This window comes from Dipodomys spectabilis, unplaced genomic scaffold (genome assembly GCF_019054845.1).
Source record: "Dipodomys spectabilis isolate Male_0828 unplaced genomic scaffold, ASM1905484v1 ptg000108l, whole genome shotgun sequence".
Lineage (NCBI taxonomy): Eukaryota > Metazoa > Chordata > Mammalia > Rodentia > Heteromyidae > Dipodomys > Dipodomys spectabilis.
In genome coordinates this window covers 18,155,287-18,171,314 of record NW_024870785.1, presented here as the reverse complement: position 1 = coordinate 18,171,314, position 16,028 = coordinate 18,155,287, and the positions used below count along the sequence as shown (strand labels likewise).

Sequence of the window (16,028 nt, the reverse complement as noted above, 5' to 3'; positions counted from 1 at the left end):
TGTAATCCTAGCTACTCAGGAGGCTGAGATGTGAGGATCACAGTTCAAAGCCAGCCTAGGTAGGAAAGTCCATGAAACTCTTTTTTTTTTTTTTTTTTGGGTCCGGTTGTGGGGCCTGAACTCTGAGCCTGGGCACTGTCCCTCAGCTCTTCAGCTCAAGGCTAGCACTCTACCACATGAGCCACAGTGCCACTTCCGGCTTTTTTCTTTTTGCTTATGTGGTGCTGAGGAATCGAACCCAAGGCCTCATTCATGCAAGGCAAGCGCTCTACCACTGAGCCACCTTCCCAGCCCTCCATGAAACTCTTATTTCCAATTAAACATCAAAAAGCTAGAAGTGGAGCTGTAGCTCAAGTGGTAAGAGTGTTAGCTTTGAGCAAAAAAGCTCAGGGACAGCACCCAGGTCCTGAGTTCAAGCCCCAGGACTGGCAGACTCACACACACACAGAGAGAAAACTTTATCAGAAATGTGTTTAGATCAGTGGGTCTCCATGGTTCTCAAAGTGGTCTCTGGGTGGCAGGACCAGCCACGGTGCTTATGAGAAATGCAGGCTTCCTCATCAGAAACCCAGGGTGTTCGTCAGGCACTGGTGCCTCTTGCCAGTAATCCTAGCTACTCCAGAGCCTGAGGATTGGAGTTTGAAGACAACACAGGAAGAAAAGTTCATGAGACTTTTATCTCCAATGAAACACTAAAAGAACTAGAAGCTGGGGCTGGGAAGGTGGCTCAGTGGTAGAGTGCTTGCCTTGCATGCATGAGGCTCTGGGTTTGATTCCTCAGCATCACATAAGCAGAAAAAGCCAGAAGTGGTGCTGTGGCTCAAGTGGTAGAGCGCTAGCCTTGAGCTGAAGAGCTGAGGGACAGCGCCCAGGCCCAGAGTTCAGGCCCCACGACTGATTTAAAAAAAAAAAAAAAAAAAAAGAGCCAGAAGCTGAGCTGTGGCTCAAGTTATAGTTGCCAGCCTTGAGCCCTGAGTTCAAGCTTTAGTACCAGCACACACACACACACACACACACACACACACACACACACACACACACACAATCAAAACCCAGGGAATGAGGTAGGCAAGGGCTTATCTTAGAATGGGGCAAAAAAGCCCAGGTGGATTTGAATTCCAGACCCAGCCCCCTCATCTTTTAGCTTTCTGGGCATGAGCAAGTTACCTGCTTCTCCAAGGCCTCAGTCTGTATTTTTTCTCAAAGGAATCAGAGCCAAAAGATGGATGGATGTAAGGAATGGTGAGCGATGTCACCATCAATGACGTCAACTAGAGCCACCAACTTACCCCGGCTTATCCCGACCTGAGACACTTCATGAATACATGGAACTGTCAGTGTTTACACCAAGACAGTACCAGAAAATGCTGGACAGTCAGTACCCCTCCTTCCAACATGGCACACAAACACTGTTCAGGATGTTGATGGAGGGGGCAGGGACAGGTTGGAGTTCCTGAGCATTTGGTGACAAAGTTACCCATCCCCCTTGACACTTGCTTATGGTGTCTCTTGGACCTGGCTCTGGAAACCAGCAGAAAGAAATGAGGCCCAGGCCAGTGGTCAGGGCCTAAGGACAGCACCCACTGGTCACGTGGCTGGCCTGGTGCCTTGGTCACCTGAAATACAATATGGCTGATGTCACTCAGACTTTGCTGATGCCGTGGATGCTGAAAATACCTAGGCTCTGGGCTGGGTGCCTGAGTGGGTTGTAATGTCTCTACAGGACTCTTGCTACTTCATAGCTTAGGGTCTCTGTGGGAGGACTGTGGGCCCTGGAGCCTCTCAGTTTTCCTACAAGAAAGAAAAGACACCTTGCCTCTCTCCCCTGAGCAAACCTTTCCTTCTTGATCCAAATGCTCAACCCTAAGCCAAGAATGGAGGCTAGAGGGTGGGCCAGGGTGATGTGCTCAGCCCCAAGGCTCAATACCTTCGACCTGTCAACAAAGTCAGCTTCTGCCAGACCTGGGAGGGGGACACAGGTCATTGTCAAGAAAAGGAGAATGACTGTGTATGTTGGGAACGAACATGTCAGTTCCCTCCCTCCCTTACTGGGTGTGTAATAGGTGCTTTCCCCACCCCCACCCCCACCCCAAACTTCATGTATGCGCATGCGCGAGCGCCTGCCCTTCGTATGCGCATGCGCATACCTGCCCTGTTCATGTGCACACCTACACGTGTACACACACACACCTGCTCAGGAGCTGGGTCTTCTGTAGTCCCCAAAGCCTGCAGGCCCTGTCTGTCTCCTGAAATTCCCCAGAAAGAGGCTTCTTAGCCCCAGCAAGGGGTAATTGATTTGGAGACCCTGGCTTTAGTGTCAGGCTTAGCTTCAGGGTTTGAATCCCAGTTCTGGAAACTTCTTTCCTCGGTGACCTTCCCCCCCACCCCCTCCCCGAGGCTCTGAGCCTCAGTTTTCCCTCTAGTAAAATGGGTATGCCACACTCCACGTTCCTTGCAGGACTTCTCCAAAGATGAAATGATTTGAGTGTGCAAAGTGCTTGGTATGTTTATGGCACTCAGAAAGTGCTAGCTGCCGCAGTGCTGGTGGCTGATAAATGTAATCCTAGCTACTCAGGAGGCTGAGACCTGAAGGATCAAGGTTTGAAGCAAGGCCTGGGCAGAAAAGTCCTTGAGACTCTTAATCTCCAAATAACCAGCAAAAAGTTGGACTGGAGGCAGGGCTCAGGTGGTAGAGCGCCAGCTGAGCAAGCAAGGATAGCAAATGCTCCAGGCCCAGAGTTCCACTGCCACAACAATCACGTCTCTATATTGACAGTAGACAGTAAAATTATCTCTCTTTTTTAATATATAAAGAAGGAAGGGAGAGGGGGAAAGAGCTCGTATAGGGTCTCTCCCTGGCTCCCACTCTGGTGACAGCAAAGTATGTGATCAGCAAGGGCCCTTGGCATGAGGAAAGAGCCCCAGTCTCCCACTCGTCTTCCTCTGCCTGTCCACATTTGAGCTAGGGTGGGCCTCATACCTTGCGTACTCTGCAAGCTGTGGTTAGGAAGTGTCATGACCTAGTCGTAGTTCTGCTTTCCACATGTCTGGTTCCTTCAGCCAGGGTCCCAGCCTCCACCACAACCTCCAATAAGTGCAAAGTAGCTGGGCTTGAGGGTAGCAGAAGCTGCAGGTCTGTAGCCATTGCGGTTTATGTAGAAGCAATAATACAATTATCTTATGATGTACCTGTCATGCAGCAGCTGGTTTACACGCATTGTATTAGTTCTCACAACTATCCGGAAAAAAAGAGATCCTGGTGAGGAAATCCAGACTCAGACAGGGAATGAATTTTCTTTTTTTTTTTTTTTTTTTGTCGGTCATGGGGCTTGATCTCTGGGCCTGGGCGCTGTCCCTCAGCTCTTCAGCTCAAGGCGAGCACTCTACCACTTGAGCTACAGCGCCACTTCTGGTTTTCTGGTGGTTTATTGGAGATAGGAGTCTCATGGTCTCTCCTGCCCGGGCTGGATTTGAACCGTGATCCTCAGATCTCAGCCTCCTGAGTAGCTAGGATTACGGGCGTGAGCCACTAGTGCCTGGCAGGGAATGAATTTTCTAAAACTTCACAGCTAAGCCAGGTGCTGATGGCTCATACCTATAATCCTAGCTGCCCAGGAGGCTGAGATCTGAAGATTGTGATCAGTCCAAAGCCAGCCTGGGCAGAAAAGTCTGTGAGATTCTGTGTGTGTGTGTGTGTGTGTGTGTGTGTGTGTGTGTGTGTGTGTGTGTGTGTGTGCCGGTCCTGGGGCTTGAACTCAGGGCCTGGGCACTGGTCCCTAAGTGTATTTGGCTCAAGGCTAGCAATCTACCACTTGAGCCACAGCGCCACTGTTGGCTTTTTCTGAGTAGTGTATTGGAGATAAGTGTCTCATGGACTTCCTGCCCAGGCTGGCTTCAAACTGTGATCCTCAGATCTTACCTTCAATAAACTGTCTGCCCCCCTCCCCTCCCCAGCCCTGCAAAAAATCCAGAAGTGGAGCTGTGGCTCAAATCATAGAGTATTAGCCTTGAGCTAAATGAAGCTCAGGGACAGTGTTCAAGCCCTGAGTTCAAGCCTTAGAATTGGCACATGCACATGTATGCACACACACACACACACACACACAGACTGAACAGCTAGCAAAGTTATGGAAGATTCTGGATTTAAATCTAGCTTTATCTAGCTCTAAAGCCGGAGTACTTTCCACCATACCATGGAGCTCAGAAGACTCAAGGTCCAAGTCAGAGACATAAATTAACTCAAGTGGGACTTTGGTGATCATCTCCCCCTGCTGGTCCTCATTTTCACCATCTGACACATCAGGTTGTTCCTAAGAATCAGGTGATGGTTGCTGTTGTGACATTTGACTGTTTGGCCTCTGTTCAAAGGGCAGAATTGTGACCTAAGTGTGGATATAAAATGACAACTCTCTTTTCAAGAAAATAAGAAGCTGGAGCCAGGTGCTGGCGGCTTGTGTCTATAATCCTAGCTACAGAGGAGGCTGCGATCTGAGGATAGCAGTTCAGAGCCAGCGTAGGCAGGAAAGCACATGAGACTCTCATCTCCAATAAACTACTCAGAAAGAGCTGGAAGTGGTGCTGTGACTCAAGTGGTAGAGTACTATCTTTGAGCACAAAAAGGCTCTGGAACAGCACCCAGGCCCTGAATTCAAGCCCCAGGACTGGTAAAAAAAAAAAAAAAAATGCTGAGCATCAGTGGCTATACTTATAATTCCAGCTACCTGTGAGACTGAGATCTGAGGATTGTGATTCAAAGCCAGCCAGTTAGAAAAGTCTCTGATACTCTTTTTTTTTTTTTGGGGGGGGGGGGGTCCGGTTGTGGGGCCTAAACTCTGGGCCTGGGCACTGTCCCTCAGCTCTTCAGCTCAAGGCTAGCACTCTACCACTTGAGTCACAGCGCCACTTCTGGCTTTTTTTTCTTTTGCTTATGTGGTGCTGAGGAATCGAACCTAGGGCCTCATGCATGCAAGGCAAGCGCTCTACCACTGAGCCACCTTCCCAGCCCAAGTCTCTGATACTCTTATCTCCATTTAACTACCAAAAAGTCAGAAGTGGAGCTGTGGCTCAAGTGGTAGAGTGCTAGCCTTGAGCAAAAAAGAACAGGGACAGCGCCCTGAGTTCAAGCCCCAAGACCAGCACAAATTGAAAGGGTTGGGGGAGGGAGAGAGAGAGACGATAGCTCAAGGTAACTCTGGTTGTTTATTTGTTTATCTGTATTAATCATCTCTCTATAATCATAGTATTGTGAGAAGTGATTTACTTAAAATATTTTTCCAGGTTTATCCATCTTTCTGAAAATGACGTAACATTATTCTTTTTGATAGATAAGTAAAATTCCATTGTATCCAGGTACTGCATTTTCTTGATCTGCTCATCCATTGTAGGGGATCTGGGCTATTTCCATATCTATGGTGAATAGTGTATCAGTAAACTGGATTTGCAAGTGTCATTACTGTATCCTGACGTATAATCATTTGGATAAATGCCCAAGAGTGGTATAGTGGTATTGTGGTATCACAGTTTTATGTTTAGTTTGTTGAGAAATATCCAAACTGCCTTCAAGAGTGGTTGCACCATTTACATTTATTTTAAGCTCCCTCCCTCCCTCAAGCAGGCCTGGAAGTTATTTCTTGATAACAAAGAAGAAACAGAAAGTGGAAGGAGGGAGGGAAGGGATTAGAAATACCAGAAGTATGGAGATTTCTTCTTAGTTTTTCAGATGTTTGGGCCCTCCCGGGAGCTAGGTCATTCTCTTTTGGGCTAGGGAATAAAGCTATCCAAAAGTAACAAAAGGGGGCTGGGAAGGTGGCTCAGTGGTAGAGCACTTGCCTTGCATGCATGAGGCCCTGGGTTCAATTCCTCAGCACCACATAAGCAAAAAGAAAAAAGCCAGAAGTGGCGCTGTGGCTCAAATGGTAGAGTGCTAGCCTTGAGCTGAAGAGCTGAGGGACAGCGCCCAGAGTTCAGGGCCCAAGACAGGACCCCACACCCAAAAAAAGTAACAAAAGGTCCCAGTGCAGTGGCTCATGCCTGTAATTCTAGCTACTCAGAAGGCTGATCTGAGGATCACAGTTTGAAGTCAACCCAGTCAAGAAAGTTCATGAGACTCTTATCTCCAATGAACCACCAAAAAGCTGGAAGTGGAGCCGTGGTTCAAGTGGTAGAGTTCTATCCTTGAGCTAAAAAGCTCAGGGATAGCACCCAAGTCCTGAGTTCAAGCCCCAGGACCAGTACACACACACACACACACACACACACACTCCACCACCACCACCCAAAAACAATAACAACAAAAGGAAAGTGAAGGCTCATGGAAGAGTGCCTGTCTTGCATGCATGGAGGCCCTGGGTTCGATTCCTCAACATCATATAAGCAGAAGAAGCCAGAAGTAGTGCTATGGCTCAAGTGGTAGAGTGCTAGCCTTGAGCTGAAGAGCTCAGGGACAGCATGTAGGTCCAGAGTTCAGGCCCCAGGACAGACGGAAAAAAAAAAATACCAAAAGGAAAGAGGATTTGGTATTTATCAAGCTCCTGTTAAAGATTGTGTATAGATTTGCATACAGATTTTCTCTAATACCTGTCCTTGTTTTGCATATGAGAAAAATAGGACATGAGAAATTACACTGCAGGAAGGTAATATAGTTAGTAAATGTTGAAGCCAGAGTTTGAGCTCAGGTCTTACTCTCGAGAACATGGCTGTGTACCCCTAGAGGCTGCCTCTCAGGGGAGGGGGCTCCATGGGGCTGAGGCTTTGGAACACTAGGAGCTGTGTCTTATCCTATCAAGACCCACATAAACATCCCTGGAGGGCAATCATGCGCTCCCAGCTAGTGGTCACAGTGCCAGGTTGCCCTCCGTGTTGGTCAGTATCTGCTGGATGCCCCCCCTAGATTTTTCAGAGCAACCTTAGAGTCTTATCTGACTTCGGCCACCAGGTGGCGCAGTACAGACTGGAACTTTTTCACTCCTGAAGCTAAAGCTCGGCCTGTTCTTAGGTAAACAGCACAATTCACCTGTAAGAGGTTCCTGGGGGAACTTTAAAAAGAAAAACAACATAGATCACCTGCCTAGCAAGTATAAGATCCTGAGTTCAAACCTCAGTACCACCACCAAAAAAAGAAAAAAAACAACAGGCCCAGCTTCTTGAGAATCTGGTTTAATCTTCTGGATACGATTTGTGGGAATCTGTCACTAGTTTTAATTGTGTTAATTACCTGAATGGGTGAAATATTATTCACATAGTACAGAAGGACAGAAGGGGATACTGAGGGTATAGCACAATAGGAAAGTATCCACTCGCATGCTCAGAGCCCTGGGTTATTTCTCCAGCACCAAAGGCAAAAATTAAAGAATGAAAAGATATATAGAAAAAAAGTCCTAAGCTTTTGTAATCAAAGTTAGTGCTCTACCACTTGAGCCTCAGCCCCGATTTTGTCCTTTTGAATGGTCCATTGGAGATAAGAGTCTCACAGACTTTCCTTCCCCAGCCTGGCTTTGAATCATGATCCTCAGATTTCAGCCTCCTGAGTAGCTAGGATTACAAGAGTGAGCCACTGGCACCCCAGAATACATCTTTAAAAATGCTTTCAGACTCTAGGCCTCTGTATGTGTTAGGGAGGATAGAATATAGGGGCCAGGGGCCTCTGTATGAGGGGAGATGTGTCCATGATGAGAAATGATGACATGGTACTTGTGGTATGTGTACAGTAAAGGCTTTCTGCCATTGGTCGGTAAACTATCAGTAGTGGTGGAGGGAAATAAATAACCACCCACTTTTGCCTCCAGGGCCCCCTTAGCTATGATTCATGCTCATTCACTAGGGCTTACCACACTCACACTCTTCCTCTAAGAATTTCTGCTTTGAAGCAAAGAGGATGCGATCAACTCATCCCTTTGAGAGTGGGACATTCTGAGAAGGCTCTGTAACAAGACCATGCTCAATCCCGATTAAGACAGGAGCTGGTGGCTCACATCTGTAATCCTAGCTACTCAGGGGGCTGACAGCTGAGGATCGCAGTTTGAAGCCAGTCCCAGCAGGCAAGTCTTAGAGGCTCTTATCTCCAATTAATCAGCAAAAAGCCAGAAGTGGAGCTGTGGCTCAAGTGATAGAGCTCTAGCCTTGAGCAAAAAAAGCTCAGAGACAGAGCCCAGGCCCTGAGTTCCAGCCCTAGGACTGTCACACACACACACACACACACACACACACACACACACACACACACACACACTCAAATAAACATAGAACCTGATCTAGGAAGCTATCCCTGTTTCTGATCTTAGCACAGAGTGGAGCCCCATGAAATCCAGTCACCTAGGATGGAAGTACCTAGGGAAATTCCAGCTCTATTATCCCTTTCCAAACAGTTGCTTAGCCTAGCATGGGCACATAACTTAGAATCAATCCACACTGTCTTTGAGCAAGAAGAAAGAGAGAGAGAGAGAGAGAGAGAGGAGAAGGAAAGAAGGAAGGAAGGAAGGAAGGAAAGAAGGAAGGAAGGAAGGAAGGAAGGAAGGAAGGAAGGAAGGAAGGAAGGAAGGAAGAACAAAACATACTGGAAGTTAAAATTGAAAACAAAAACAAAACAAAGATGTTCATTTCCTGACTAACCCCTAACATTCCAGATTATGGCAGTCTTAGAAGGGTCTCTCCATTGTGGGCATTAGTCTTGGGTTCTGAGCATGTGCACCAGTATGGACGGAGCTAAGCCCAGAGCAAGACTTGATACCACACCTGCCCAGAGACCTTATTGTCCTTTCCTGGTATCCCCAAGTTTAAAGTAGACCTCCCCACTACCTCACCCCAGGCTTGACCCCATCCAAGTGGAAGTTGCTGGGACAGCTTTCCAGGCCTCCATCCCTGGAGGTACTGACAGAAAGGCTGACCCATGCTTGGCCTGGAGGGGAGGAAATCTCTCAAAGGAAGGAAGCAGAGAGCGAGGGTCACAGAGAGACAGGGAAAGGAAAAATGTCCTTTTGGAAAATCACAACTCACAAGACTTTGCCTCAAAGGCTCAGAGAAAAAAGACATGCCAGCCTTGAGCAGAAAAAGAGATAAGAACGTTTGGGGTTGGGAATATGGCTCAGTGGTAGAGTGCTGGCCTAGCCTACATGAAGCCCTGGGTTTGATTCCTCAGTACCACATACACAGAAAAAACCAGAAGTGGTGCTGTGGTTCAAGCGGTAGAGTGCCAGCCTTGAGCAAAAGAAGCTCAGGGACAGTGCCCAGGCCCTGAGTTCAAGCCCCAAGACTGGCAAAAAAAGAATAATAATGTAATGCCCTGAGATCAAGCCCCAGTATCACACACACACACAAGATAAAATTAGGTGGTGAATGTCTAAGTCTTCTCCATTTTTGGATGAATGTTTAGTAATAAGAAATAAACTTGTCCAAGTGTTGGTGGCTCACATCTGTAATTCTAACTACTCAGGAATCTGAGATCTGAGGATTGTGGTTTGAAGCCAGCCTGGGCAGCAAACTCTGTGAGACTCTTCTCTTTAATTAACCACCTAAAAACTGGAAGTGGAGTTGTCGCTCAAAGTAGCACTAGCCTTTAGTGGAAAAAACTCAGGAATAGCTCTCAGGCCCTGAACAGAAGCCCTACTATTGGAAAAAAAAGGAAAAAGAAAAAACCCTAAAAAATTCTCTCTTTTTTTTGTGGTACTATATTGAACCTAGGAGCTTTTACTTGCTAGGAAAGTGTTTTAAAACATGAACTATGCCTCCAATTTTATATACATATATAATATATATGCTTAAATAATACACATATGTATTTTAAAATATTGAGTGCATATTTTATTTTATTAATGTTAAATATTAACCCAGCATTTATTAATTTAAAATATAAATACCAGTACACATGTGCTTATTGCAATATATTTATTATATATAGCAAAACATATATATTATGCATACATGCATAAATATACATGTATGTATATACACAGTGAGAGTAATGAAGCATGCATCCCAGGTTTGTTGGGGATTAAGTGAGATCATGTCATGCAAACCACTTAGCCTGAAATATGGGTTGAAAAAATAGTTGCCATAAATCTTCTGATTCCATCCAGGCCACAAGCTAGGGTTCATACTAATCTCCTTGAAAGCTTTTTTTTTTGGGGGGGGGGTCCGGTCGTGGGGCCTGAACTCTGGGCCTGGGCGCTGTCCCTCAGCTCTTCAGCTCAAGGCTAGCGCTCTACCACTTGAGCCACAGCGCCACTTCTGGCTTTTTTCTTTTTGCTTATGTGGTGCTGAGGAATCGAACCCAGGGCCTCAGGCATGCAAGGCAAGCGCTCTACCACTGAGCCACCTTCCCAGCCCCAGCTTTTTTTTCTCTTATGGTAGGTGTTCTACCAGTTGAGCCATGCCGCCACTCTGGCTTTTTACTGGTTAATGATTTCAGATTTGTCTACCTGGCTCTTAACTGCAATTGTTTTTTCCGGATCAAATTACTGTTTGTTTATGTTGGGTTTGGGGCTTAAACTCCGGATGTGAGCACTGTCCCTTCTTGAGCTTTTTTCCCCTCAAGGCTAGCACTCTACCACTTTGAGCCACAGCTCCAACTTCCAGTTGTTAGGTGGTTAATTAGAGATAAAAGTCTCACAGAGTTTGTTGCCCAGGCTGGTTTTGAACTGGGATCCTCAGGTCTCAGCCTCCTGAGTAGCTAGATTACAGGCATGAGCCATAAGCATCCGGTGTCTCGTTTTTCTTTATTAACAAGTCATGGGAAACAAAACCAAACCCAGTCACTCCAGACCATAGTCCCTGGTCTTCTCCCACCCCCACTCTGGTCCCCATCAGCTCCCAGAAGCCCAGGGCAGCAAGTTGATTGGGGAACTGTAGAGGCATCTGCCTCTGGAGACCAGCAGTAGATACTGGGAAGTGCTGGACCAGTCAGACCTCCTAGGCCTGGTGGGAAATTCCCTGCATGCCAGGCTACGCCCTGGAGACCGAGGGACTCTGGCCATTAATACCCCATCCTCATTCCCAGACATGACCTTCCCTTAAGGACATGTTGTTACTCCCACCCCACCCCCCCCAAAAAAAAAAAAAGAAAGTGTGCCATGTTGAATCAACCTTCCTGAATACCAGATCTTCCCCACACCAGCCTATCTTTTCCTCATACCTCAGGATTCACTCATTCAGGGCTGGCTGAAGTCTGGATTATAGTCATCCCAAACAGCCCTGGTCCAAATGGGTAACATGTGGATTCCCAGAGTTAGAAATTCCTTCCTGTGAATGTGGAAACACTTAACTTTTTCCCAGCCACTGGGAATAAGATAGGAATAAAGAGATAGTAAGGGCCTGTCCCATGAGGAAGCTTCTACAGGGCAAGAGATACACTGGATGTGTGCCCTATGGAAGCTGGGAAGGGACAAAAAGCCTAGAAAGGACTTCCTTCCATCTTCTGCCTTTACTTGTGCCCAAGCCCAGATCTGAGTGCATTCTTCAGATTTGAGACTGAAAAATCAGAATGTGTTTTAGAGTTTCTCCTTTCTCAATTAAAAAAAAAAAAAAGCAGTGGAAAGCCAAACAAAAAAGGAGCCTCAGAGAGTGGCAGAAAAGCATGAACTTTGTAGGAATGAATTAAAAAGCAGGATTATATTCTTCTTATGGACTCCCCCACCCTTTGTAAAACTGATATATGTGAATCATCAATCAATTAATTGTTATTTTTCACCTGGAGTGTTATTATTCAAGTCTAGATACAGTCATTCCTTGATGTCTGTGGGTATTGGTTCCAGAATTCTCCTGTAGACCCCAATCCTCAGGTCCCAAAACCCCCTTGTTAAAACCTAGGCCCATTCTCCTGCTTAAAACCATTGCTTGATTACTTACGACATCTAAGATAATATAAATGCTTTGTAGAGAGTTTTATATGATTTTGTTTAAGGAATAATGACAATTAAAAAAAAATGGCCAGGTTCCAGTATGTGTTCTATACAGATGCAATTTTTTTTCTTTTCCTTCCTTCCTTCCTTCCTTCCTTCCTTCCTTCCTTCCTTCCTTCCTTCCTTCCTTCCTTCCTTCCTTCCTTCCTTTCTTTCTTTCTTTCTTTCTTTCTTTCTTTCTTTCTCTCTTTCTTTCTTTCTTCCTTCCTTCCTTCCTTTCTTTCTTTCTTTCTTTTTTTGAGACAGACTTTTGGCCTGGTGCTCAGAGTAGCCTTGAACTCCAGGGCTTACATGATTCTTTTACTTCAGCCTCTGAGTCAGAGCTACAAACATTAAACACTATACTCAGTTCCTCCCCCGCCCGCCCCCCCCCCAGAAGAAGAATTAATCAGAGACATGTTGTATTCACGGATTTGAAAGGCCAACATTTGGAAAACAAAAAAACATGGGGTTCCAAGATACCTGTCCAAGGCTGAACATGTCTCTTTCATACATGGCTGGGGATGGCCTTGAGTCATAGAAAGTTGTTTCAATGAGCTAGTTCTTCTGGAATTTCCCCCAAAGTAGAAGCATTTCCCTTTAAGTCCCACTGGAAAATTTCCAAATGCCTACTTCCCTTTACCGAACCCAGACTAGAGGTCAAGGGCAGGATGGAGCAGCATTTTGATTCCCAACCTGACCTTCAAGGCAGGAGAAGGGTGGATGAGTGGTATGTGATTGAGAATGGGGAGATTTCTTTCAGCTTCATTCCCATAATAAGCATGATATAAACGCACCAGGATCCGGTATTAAATACGAGATATAGAAGCAAAATCAGGGCTGGGATTGTGGCTCAGTGGTAGAGTGCTTGCCTTGCATGCATGAGGCCCTGGGTTCGATTCCTCAGCACCACATATTATGCAGAAAAATTTGGAAATGGCACTGTGGCTCAAGTAGTAGAGTGCTAGCCTTGAGCAAAAGAAGTTCAGGGACAGTGGCCCAGGCCCTGAATTCAAGCCCCAGGACTGGAAAAATAAACCACAATAAAACAGAATCAATATATTCACTGCTTATCAGGTACTCTTACCATCAAGTTATGCTTGCCCACCCCAGCCTGTTTAAGCACTGGCTATTTTATTCTCTTTTTTGGTGATACAGGGATTTAAATTTAGTCTTGTGCTTGCTAGGCAGACAGTTTTACATGTCTCCTTCCAGCCCAGTCTTTCTCCAGTATCCATTTCATAGAGGCTGGGGTCTAGGGGACAGAAAGGGAATAAGCCATGGGTTCAGGGTTCCTGTTTTTATGTGTGTGCTGGTACTGGGGCTTGAACTCAGGGCCTGAGTGCTGTCCCTGAACTTTTGTGCTCAAGGCTAACACTCTATCACTTGAGCCACACCTCTACTTCCACCTTTGCTTGGTTTGGTTTGGAAGTTAATTGGAGATGAGGGTCTTACAGAATTTCCTGCCTGGCTGGCTTCAAATGATGATCCTCAAATCACATCCTCCTGAGTGGCTAGGATTCCAGGCATGTAAAGTGGCTCAAGTGGTAGAGTACTAGCACAGGAAGCTCAAGGACAGTGTCCAGGCCCTGAGTTCAAGCCCCTGGACTGGCCAAAACAAAAAACCATCAACAACTAGATGACATGACAATAAATACTCTGAGGGGTGGCGCAAGCCCGTACCATGGCCCATACCAGATGACAAGCTGGGTGTGGTGAGAGCATGAAGCACTAAAATCTGCGTTCCTGAGCCAAACTTTGTCCTCTCCAGGCCTCCGTCCGATACTGTGTACAGTTACCTGTAGCCCCCCTGGTCATGCTTGGCTCAGCAGCTCAGGGCTCTGGGCTCGGCACATATTACCTGCACACTGAAGTCCTGCCCAGCTCCTCTCCTCTCTGCTGGGTTAGCAAGCTGGACAGCTCCTATGCTATGGCTCAGCATTTGGACAGCACCCCCAGGATGCAATGTCAGAGAACCAAGCAAGCAGACCAACCTCCGACCTGAGGCCCCTTTGACAGAGCAGGAGCTGGGAGTTCCCTTCAGGAAGATGTTGGGAGGGTATCAGCAACCATGGAGGGGTTCCAAAGCTTGGGGGGCATCTGGCTTCTCAGTGGAAGAGCTCAGAGACTGTGCAGCTTCTGGGGTCTGCCTTAGTATCTTTATGGCCAAGGTTACCTCTATCATTTATACCCTGCTGTTTTAATTGAACAGAATAAGGATTCTCACTTGATCCTATGGAAAAGAAAAAAAAAATTTCCATTGTGAGTGTTTCTAATCTTGTTGGCAATTATGAGCTCTAGCCCACACAAAGCATTATATCATATCCTAGAATATAGAGGAAACTCTTTTTTTTTTTCTTTAAGTCCTTCAGTGTGTCTTTGATGTTGGACTCAGTAACTAGTTCTTAGCTTTTCAAGGCTTGGCATTTCCACTCTGAGTCATAGTGTTCACTGCTAGGCATCGTTTTATTACTTAATGCCATTTTTAGGCACAGAAGAGTATATGTACAACAGGCAAACTTTTCAAGTGGCTCTTTTAGCTGGGTAGCTTATACCTACAATCCTGGCCACTTAAGAGGTAAGATCTGGAGGATCACAGTTCAAAGGCAGCCTGGGTGAAAAATAAGCAGCAAAAAAACAGGACTGGAAGTGCAGTACAAGTGGTAGAGTACCAGCTATGAGCAAGCAAGCCAAGCAAGCATGTGGTTCTGAGTTGAAAAAAAAAGACAGTTTTTAGATAGATTCTAAATTGTCCTCTGTGTGTGTGTGTGTGTGTGTGTGTGTGTGTGTGTGTGTGTGTGTGTGTGGTGTGTGTGTGTCCATCATGGGACAAACTCAGAGCCTGGGTGCTGTCCCTAAGCTTTTCTTCCTTCTTTTCTTCTTTCCTACCTTCCTTCCTTCCTTCCTTCCTTTCTCTCTCTCTCTTTCTCTCTTCCTTTCTCTCTTTCTTTCTTTCTTCTTTCATAGGGCCTGACTTCTGGGCCTGGGTGCTGTCCCTCAGCTCTTTGGCTCAAGGCTAGCACTCTATCACTTTAGCCACAGTGCCACTTCCGGCTTTTTCTGTTTATGTAGTGCTGAGAAATCAAACCCAGAACCTCATGCATGCAAGGCAAGCACTCTACCACTGAGCCACCTTCCCAGCCCCTGTCCCTAAACTTTTCTACTCAAGGCTAGTGCTCTACCACTTGAGCCACAGCTCCACTTTCAGATTTTTTTTTAGTAGTTAATTGGAGAAAAGGGTCTCAAGAATTTTCCTGCTTGGATTGCCTTTGAACCATGATCCCCAGAACTCAGTCTCCTGAGTAGATAGGATTACAGGTGTGAACCACTGGGCGCCTGGTAGATCGACTACTTTGTTGGGTCATGTCTTGTACTGTTCATCCACCACCTGTCATCTAGTGTCTGTCTTACTTAAACTTCTCAAACACCCTAATGAAGCCATAATTGTCATTTCCTATTTATCCCCTATCACAAATGAGAAAGATGGGACTCAGAGGGGAAAAAGGTCTTCCTAAGGCAAGTCAGTAAGTAATTAAACCAGGATATTTGTTAGGGCCCTCAACTTGTTTCCCTCTTAAAAAAACAATATTTTTTCAGCCTCCAGGCTGTGTTCTTCCACTGAATGTATAGAAAGAGGAGGCAGAGTAAGCCTACCCCATCTACACCAATGCCTGCTCTGTATTATGAATGGGGAGACATGGGAAAAAGAAAAAAAGTTCAATATTAGATATTAAACCTAGGGCCTTGAGAATGCTAGCTAAGCTACCACTGAACTGTGTCCCTCTACCTCCCCCCCCCCATACTGGGGTTTGAATTCAAGAACCTCAAATCTGCAAGGCATGTACTCTTACTACTGAGTCATAGCTCCACTCCCATCCCCACTCCTAGTTTTATTTATTTTATTTTATTTTTTTGGGGTCCGGTCGTAGGGCCTGAACTCTGGGCCTGGGCACTGTCCCTCAGCTCTTCAGCTCAAGGCTAGCGCTCTACCACTTGAGCCACAGCGCCACTTCCAGCTTTTTTCTTTTTGCTTATGTGGTGCTGAGGAATCGAACCCAGGGCCTCAGGCATGCAAGGCAAGCGCTCTACCACTGAGCCACCTTCCCAGCCCCTTCCTAGTTTTAAAAGTAGCATTTTGCTTTCTCTCTGATCCGTGAT

General features: G+C 46.2%; 1 pseudogene; it reads left to right on the top strand.

Annotated features, from left to right (window-relative positions):
- The first annotated feature begins 15,465 nt into the window (after positions 1-15,465).
- On the top strand, positions 15,466-15,571 carry LOC122114739 (annotated as a pseudogene).
- The last annotated feature ends 457 nt before the right edge of the window (positions 15,572-16,028 follow it).